This window comes from Mytilus galloprovincialis, chromosome 7, assembly GCF_965363235.1.
Source record: "Mytilus galloprovincialis chromosome 7, xbMytGall1.hap1.1, whole genome shotgun sequence".
NCBI lineage: Eukaryota > Metazoa > Mollusca > Bivalvia > Mytilida > Mytilidae > Mytilus > Mytilus galloprovincialis.
In genome coordinates, this window is record NC_134844.1 from 19453394 (window position 1) to 19463022 (window position 9629).

Sequence of the window (9629 nt, forward strand, 5' to 3'; positions counted from 1 at the left end):
AATTTGATTGGTTTAATATTTTTCCGAGGGTATCAACAGCTTAGCAGTAAGAACTTCGGTACTGACATGATTTAAAGTAAAACTTTTCGAAAATATATTGTACGTTTATAAATTTTTAAATTATAAAGATATTAAGGTTTCAACCCTCTCCTGCAAAGTTGACCTTATATTTGTACATTTTCGTGTCCTTTTGTTACATAGAGCCAATATTGTTTCGATTCTTATACATCCTCGGCTTTCAAATATTGAACATTTAGGATTTCCGATGAAGGTTAATCCAGAAAAGCGCTTTGGACCCATGCAATTCATAACGTGTTGTTTCATTAATTGGCACCCACTTTATACAATGTTTTATTTGTATTTTGTATTTTTATCCATCTGATGAGTTAATTCTTTTTTTAACTGATTTATTAGTTTGTTCTTATGTTGAACTGTTACACCACTAATCACCAGTTTAGGGAAAGGATGGGATCCCGCTAATATGTTTAACCCCGCAATATTCTCTCTGTATTCGCATGTCCCAAGTCAGGCGCCTGTAATTTAATGGTTGTCGTCTGTTTATGTGTTAAATATTTGTTTTTGTACATAAGTTAGACCGTTAGTTTTATCGTTTGAATTGTTTCACATTGTTATTTCGAAGCCTTTTATAGCTGACTATGCGGTATGTGCTTTGCTCATTTTTGAAGGCCGTACGCTGACCTTAAGTTGTTAATTTCTGTGTCATTTTGATCTCTCGTGGAGAGTTGTCTCATTGGCAATCATACCACATCTTCTTTTTTTATACTAAGTAAGAAAAACTAAAAGGAGCCATAACAAAAACAAATATACTTTAGTTTTAATGTGTATGCATTATCAATATAAATACAGGTCGAAGATATTTTTCTCCAATAGTCATCTTCATGTTTGCCTGTGGAGCAGCCATAACCGTGGTACTCGTCATGAATGTAATACAACACTTTGTCAATAGCAGAAAAATAGGTAAGAAGTTTGTACAAAATTAAAGACTAGTTTACCGAAATTTAATTGATTCACCGGGTGTGAATAAGAAATATTGCTAATAATTTTTAAAACTACCGGTTACGTATATTTCGACTGAGATTTCCCATGCTACAAAATGAGAAAAAGAAACTAGAAAGGCTCTAAAGAATTTGTATGTCATTCATCTGTTCGCCATTCAAATTTTGAAATCTCACATTAGTAGATCCCTAGTGATATGCGGAATATGAAATTAATTTGACTCGAAGGAGAAGGTACGATATCAGGACAACCTTTTAGGCCTTATGAATTCGAAAATTTTGTAAACAATTATTCAATTAACATTCAGCAGGTGTTCATAAAATTCACTGCCAATCACCAGTGTGTATATTTCTAATAAGTATAAGTTAAAGTAATATATATGTGTGTGCAATGGAGCGATAAAGTTTGACATCCAGTTCTACCAAAAACTTCCCAACTATCCTCATATAAAGACCCTATCATATATATTAAAAGAGTCACATTTTTCACTATTTTTTTTTCATATTTCTTGATCTAGAACAGGGATGTAGCTTATTTTAGACTGTATAGACAGTGGACCCTAATGAACAAACGAACCACATTTTAAGCGCTGAATTCTATAAAATTATTTTATGGTGTTATATTAAAGAAGCCCATTTCAACCAAACATTCGGACTTTTCCGATTTTCTTCAATGTTTACGATCCACCTCGGCTTGCAATCGAACGTACCCGTTCATGTACAACGTTCGCCATTTAGAGAAGAGAAGCCTTCTTACTCTAGATTTAAAATGTTCCCCAATTTCAAACTTCACAGTTTAGATTCAGAAATCATGCATAAATGAAGAAATCATTATCAAACAGCTTACTTGGACCTAAAAAGCACATTTCTGTAAAGTAGAAGTCGTAATATCCCATCATGGTAATAATTAAATTTATTAAGCAGTTTACCTAGAATTGGTAACTAAGAAGAATATGAATAATGCTCTACTTTCTCTATTCACAGCAGCAAAATCATAGGATACACATTAACCACACCTTTTGATGATACATAAAGAGATGTACATGAAGTGAAATAGATCAATAATTTGTGCACGTTGAGTGCGAAAGATTGTTCTATCTTGATAGTTGTTGAAAATTGACACTTTTAATTGTTAACCATTCAAGGAAAGTAATTAAATGTTTAGCTGCATCACTGTACCGTATGAAAATACAGTCAACCAGTTTACTATCTTAATCATTATTTTGTTTTATTTTAGATAATTTAAAAGTAGATACAGATATGAAGTTCGACAAACTTCTATTTTTACACTATGCCTTATTTTATTTAAATTCTTATGTACCTGAACACGTTATATACAATTAAATGAATTAAAAATAAAAGGCCGGCACGGTGCATTTTTCTGGATTACATTTTTATATAGATAAATATTAAAACTGTATTACACATGTCGATATAATAAAACAAATATAGGAAATTCATTGTTATATCTTACATTCTTTTACCAATTGTAATGTTAAAACTATTTTTTTTAGCACGGCAAAATATAATGAGAAAACCTTCCAACACTGACGATCAATCTACTGTGTTATATAGGGTGAGTATTTGTGAAATGATTACACAAGATTGTTTGATGATTCAGTTGTCTGGTTTGCCAAATGTCACGGGTTGTATACCATTTAAGACCGTGATTCTTAAAATGCATATGACAATGAATAGTTTAATAGAATAAATAATTCTTGACTGCTTACCCGATCCTGGGGCCAGTAACAAGAAACATCACTTAAAGTTCTCGTAAGTCATAGTTTACAATAGCAAAAAGAGTGCGCTAATAACCTTTTAAGAGTGTAATTAGAACCACCATTCTTTCTTCGCCCTTTTCTTTCTCTTAACATCGTTTAAGAATACCCTTAAGACGGTCTTATTCTAAGTACACTTACTAACTTTCAGTCCTGCCCGTTAACGTTTTCTTTCTTTGGTTTAGTCATTGCCAAATAAAAAAACTCTCGTGCGCTTTGAAGTAACAGGATTTGTTCTTACATATTCTGCTTAAATATTGATCCTGATTAAGTTAACAACGTGGGAATATTAAAAAGGAAAAATAATACAGTGGCTTAGTGCAAGACTACGAAACCCGGATTTTAAACAAGAGGAAATATCCCTCGTCCCCATAACGGGAAAATTTTTACATGACAGGGATATTATCGATCCATTTTATTGATTATCTATCTATGAATAAAGGAACGATTTCATTCATTTTCGTAACCCAGAACGGCGATGTTTTATAGTTTTGGTGAAAATTTGAGGATCATTGAAAAAGAAATAGATTTGGTATGATGGCCAATTAGACAACTTTCTACCAGAGACAACATGACGTAGAATTTAATAAATATATGTCACAGTACGACCTTCAACAATTAGCAAAACCCATACCATATAGTCAGCGGTATTAGGCCCCGAATTGAAAAATGTAAAACAATTCAAACGAGAAAACGTACGGCCTGGTTAATGAACAAAAAATCAATGGAAAAAAAATATGACATACAGCAACAATCGACAACCACTGAATTATGGGCACCTGCCTTGGGGCAGTATTATAAGACAGTGTTTTATTTTTTTTTTTAATTTGAGGATAAGTATATATTATTGAGTGTTTTGGATTATGCTGTATAATAACATTGAATTAATGGTTATGTTTAGTTTTCTCTCGCTTATTAAGATGATATTTCCGTTTGTTTTTATCAGCAAAAAATTTTGTATTGGGCCTCATTTCAGCAACAAATCATGAATACACTACATCTTTGCTTGAATATTATAATTATGTACCCGTGGGAACAAAACTTATCAAGAAAAAATGAAGTAACAATTGTTTTGAGATATTCCCGATGCCTAAATTATCATTACAGTCATTAACGTTTTGAAAATATAAAAGTCTATTCGGGATTCCACACAAAATGCCTGTACGTTATTAGTTTAACACATGTTATCACTTATATTAGTGCTAGTCCATGTTGTTGTTTACTATTTATTGGACCATAAGTAAGACGTTTAATGATCAGGTTATGATACATATAACACCCCATACGTAGATCATGAGCATCGTTTGTGTAGTTTATGAAGTGATCTTTGTCATACCTATCAGTAACTATTGAAACATGGCCGTGTCCGAACCAATAGAAGGATCTCCCATTTAACAACCAGTTTAGCGAGGTTTAAAATATTTTATTTCGGTTGCAATCGTTGGTTTTTCATACTTTTGTGCCACTTGTTTCCTTACTAAAGTCCATATTCTTTGATAAAAAAAACTCTAGCCTTCTAGTGTGAGCGTTTATATTTCAAGTTCTTTGTGAATTGGGACTTTTCTGTACCTTTTTATTCTATTAGTATATTACATTTATAACTCCTGATTGGCTGATTTCGTTCTATCCTTTTAAAATTTGCTTTTGGGCATCCCAAACCAACAGCTACCATCTACAATTGTGCATGCTATCCAACTAGTGAAGATGTTACCACTTTATTTCGACTGACAATGAGACCAAACAAGTACACTACATGTATCTCAGTTTTAAGGACTGGTCAATTTACTGACATAGTAAGTGTCTCAACCTTCTATGATGGATTTTTCCTTCATCATTTACACCACGGTTCATCAAATTTTCAAGTATACTAAGTTCACTTTATGCTATTGGATGTACTACATGTTGGACATGACTTTTCGTTGCTCTTATTACATGGGGAGAAGAACAGAATTGTAATTTTCGGAGGTACCGAAGTGAATTTAATAGAGTTTCTAACAGTTTTGTTTTAAAATACATATGTTCTCTTAGTTCATTGCAAATTGTATAAGTATTGTATATGACCATCAGTCTGTAATTTGAGTTCAACATTAATGACAAGATTAACTCCTCTACCAATCGGTGCACTGCATTTCATATCTCTAAACAAATCGGACTATGCAATCTGACTACTTCAATATTTTGTATAATTGTAACATAAGCCTTTTTTTAAATAATAGAAAGTCACGAGTTGAAAATTGCCTTCTACGCATATTAAAAATATACAATATTCTTGACACATGTCTACATGTAAAAGTCTAATTTTCTGCTTCATCAAATACTAATAAGTCATCTGAGTCATAGGGTACTTTATTCATCAATTGTACATCACATGCAATCATCTTACAATTGCATACACTAACTCTGGAATAACAAATAAACAATGGTAAAGATAATACAATAAACGATACAATTCATTATCTAAGGCCGTGTTCACATTGACCTAAACTCGGTGTTGTGTAAGTGTAACTCACACGTAAACTAAACAAAATTACGTTCCCATTGATAAAATGTTTACATGTAGTGTAAAACATGTTTTGTCTACATGCAGTCGATACTTGATGTAGGCCTTGTGTAGATTAAGTGTACACAAAACTAGGCATTTAAAACATTTTTGAATAAAATTGATATTTTTAACAATTATAAATAAAGTTCTTTACAGAAATATTTGTCTAAACTTGATATTTTTATTTGTTTTTTTTTTTTAACTTAACGTAGCTTTATTAAGCCCTTATCAAGACTCAAAGCAGCATCATTGCCGAACACATATTTCATTTGAAAATTAAGGTCTTTCCGAATCGACTTGACTTGCAAAGAAATGTTTGCACTGGTCTTTACTCAAACAACGATTCACTCATAAATGCATTACTTAAAAAGTGTGAGGTAAATGTATAATAATTGTTTGTCTAGTACATGTATCTCACATCCGTTAAATTACCCTTAAAACTAAAAAAAAACATTACCCCCTCCTTTTGCCAAATACTCCTTGGAGAAGAAATACCATTTGAAACAAACAGACAAGATAGGAATATAGTGATCCCTAATATATGATTCCTTCTTCTCCTTCAATCTCTGTTCCGATGTAATGCATTGGCTTTATGAGAATAAAAATATATATTCTTTGCCTGTAAGCACGCTGCTGCAGCCTACGTTTTCTAATGCTTAATCGAGACATCTTTATTATATTTAAACTACTGCACATCAGCAAAATGGCTTTCATAAAGAAGCAACCACTTAAATTTTAAAAAATTGGGGGGGGGGGGAGTATTTTGTTAATTTATCTGAGCCAGAAATTTTTCCGCTCATTTAAATGTCATAAAGTTTACAAGTGTGAACAAATCTTATGTACAGGTAATTAAACAAGGTGTATAGATGTGAACAAATTTAATGTGACACCAATGTCCAGTACATTAAACTAATTGTAAACAAGTTTACTGTACATGGCGTTTGGTGTGAACACGGCCTAAAAGTACTAGTCTATTACACTTTTATTATCATTTAAGTTCCCATGGTCTTATATAGTTAAAACATTTTATATTTTAACCTTTAAACTTCATAACAGTTCATGTCAATCGATCCGACTGAATACATATAAACATCTTTTAAAATTTCTGTACAAACGGTATACGGTTGGAAATCAAAATGTGAATTTACAAACAATAAACAATAACTACATTACAGATAATTTGAGCTTCGTATATAATGTCTTTTAATATAATATAAATGAATTATCATTTATCATCAATATAAATATAAATATTTAACTTCATGTGAATCTAGCTTTAATGTTCATAATCAGGGAAAATAATCCCAGTGTAATATTTTCAAAGTGACAATGAAATATCTGTCATAGTCAAGTTATACAGGTAAACATAAATAAAATACAAATGCAATCAATTTACACAGTTAAGTAAACTCACCAATTCGTGGAAATGAGTTTGTACAATATATAACATCAACAGCTACACTATTTAACTTATATCCTTATATCCTTATATCATGGATATATGGTCAATGCATAATATCATTATCTGAAATCAATATTACAATTATAAGTACAAGATCATAGTAAACAAATAAATCTTTACAAAAAGGTACTATCATTTATAAACAAACATAATATTATCTGACTTGTTTACATTTAAATATCTACGTCATTATTGACAATAATACCATACCATAACATAGGTCAAGGTCACTGTTAAAATAAATCAAACTCACCCGTAAGGCAAATACACAAAAGCTCTCAAAACAATCAACTCATATAATCATCTCTCAAACTAAAATCTCACACTTACTTGGACATTGGGGAAACTTACTTTTACCTTGCATGTTCAAAATTTGGTGACTATGTGGAACGCATCTATCCCATCGAATTGGAGATAAAGGATACTACAGATACAGTTAAGTCGGCTTCATATCTTGACTTACATCTAGAAATTGACAATGAGGGTCGGTTGAAAACAAAACTTTACGACAAAAGAGATGATTTCAGCTTTCCAATTGTGAACTTTCCATTTCTAAGAAGCAACATTCCAGCAGCACCTGCATACGGGGTATATATCTCCCAATTGATACGATATTCCCGTGCTTGCATTTCCTATCATGATTTTCTTGATAGAGGTTTACTGCTCGAAAGGAAGCTATTAAACCAAGAGTTCCAAAAGGTGAAGTTGAAATCATCCCTTCGTAAATTTACGGACGCCATCACGAGTTGGTTGACCGTTATGGAATAACCGTTTCACAAATGATATCGGATATGTTCCTTACTTCGTAACTACAATTCCCTTCCCTTTCATGAATGTGACCTACCGAATTAGACTATTTACCGGATTTGTAATCACATAAGCAACACGACGGGTGCCACATGTGAAGCAGGATCTGCTTACCCTTCCGGAGCACCTGAGATCACCCCTAGTTTTTGGTGGGGTTCGTGTTGTTTATTCTTTAGTTTTCTATGTTGTGTCATGTGTACTATTGTTTTTCTGTTTGTCTTTTTCATTTTTAGCCATGGCGTTGTCAGTTTGTTTTAGATTTATGAGTTTGACTGTCCCTTTCGTATCTTTCGTCCCTCTTTTAATAAAATATCATAATCAGGATTCATACTTCATCCATCTGTCAGAACAAAGGCTCTCAATGTAAATAAATGTAACTTACCAAAATATGCTTTATTAATGGTTCCTGACTGAATATAAGTGTATCCAATATCACTAAATGTTTCAATCCTTATACGAAAAGTAACTACAAAGACTGGATACCAAATAATTAAACTATTTAAACTTTTGTAAACAAAGACCAACATTGACCAGCCATTTAACTTGAATTCCCTCTATATAATATCACAAGACCAACAATGACCAATAAAATAAGACCTAATCACAAGTAGATTGCAAACGAATCATCTGCAAGAGATATTTAGAATTAGTACATATAATATAATCAATGCATCCAATGTAAACGGCAGAAAATCCACTCTACCACATATATTATCTTTGCATATAACATATAAATTGTTCAAGGCCGTGACCACTTGACATATTATTTGGGCTGCCTTATTGACGCATACCCCTTCTGTATTTTTAAGAAAAGAAAAGGTTACCTTCTATTTTTACATATTGCGCTCGTTTTATTATTATTTACTTCATAGCTTAATATTGTGTATTATTGTAGCACAGAGCTGGTCAGGAGTTTACAGAAATTACGCTGAACGAAACAGACAGGGATAGAACACATACTATTGAAGACGATTGATTATCTCCGTTTGGTACATGTATACTCCTCCATGTTTTGTTTTACTATTGTTGATTATTAACAAAATCAAGTCTATATCCTGTGAGATATTATAATACGTAATTAACGAAAACTATTTAACAATGTGTCCAGAAGGCTGTCACCTGTGATTATGCTAACAAACTCCGAACTTATGTTGATTTAAGGCAACATTTGGTAAAACTAGGTTCGCATTACTCAGTCCTTCTGTTACTATAGCTTAAAAAGACTGTTTGGTTTTTATCAAGGTCTTGCATTTGTCATTTGTTTTCAAGAACGACGGGGAATTTGTTCGTTCTCAGTTTTAGTCATTTTGTTTCCATAGGATATACGCATTTGTTTTTTTTAAATAATTGCGAAGAATCACCATTATGCTGAAAGGTAACACATGGTTTCAAAGGCTCACGTTTTTCAGCAGCTTTACTTTTAATAACCAGTTTTGGTCTTAAATTAAATGTTAATTTTAGATTTTCACAAAATCGCATTCTCAATTCCTTTAGAGAGAAAAATAATCGTACTGATAAAAAATACAAACGAGAGTACCACGTTTCCGCTTATTTTCGAAAGTTGCTATTTTTACTTTACTTTATTTAAATTTAATACGATTGCATAACATGTATTGCTGCTCACTTATATGTCATTTTGTCTCTGGAGGAGAGTTACATCATTGACAGTTATATCACATCTTCTTATGTTTATACATATAACATTTTCCCGCAATTAACCTGGTAGATTTATATAGAGATGATATGGTTGTACATGGAGGTTATCTAATTCTATGAGAAAATCATAACATTGTTTGTAGAAAATGACTTGAGATATTTTAGACTATGCTAATTGACCATCGTGAGTACCTCTTAAGACTGCAACTAGTCATAACACATACAAAGATAGGAATAGTTGATCATGATTATAATTTTTATGTGTATTTGATTACCCGTCATGGATTTAACAATATAAATCATCATTTTTCCTGTATATGAATCATTTTTTGTGGGCCGAGTAAGTCGGGAAGAAAAAGAATCTGTCT

At 32.0% G+C, this 9629-nt stretch overlaps 1 long non-coding RNA gene across 1 annotated transcript; it reads left to right on the forward strand.

Annotated features, from left to right (window-relative positions):
- The first annotated feature begins 863 nt into the window (after nt 1-863).
- Nucleotides 864-8778, forward strand: LOC143084449 (uncharacterized). The gene is made up of 3 exons (XR_012981080.1): nt 864-978; nt 2531-2592; nt 8501-8778. It is a non-coding gene; the product is annotated as an uncharacterized LOC143084449 (long non-coding RNA).
- The last annotated feature ends 851 nt before the right edge of the window (nt 8779-9629 follow it).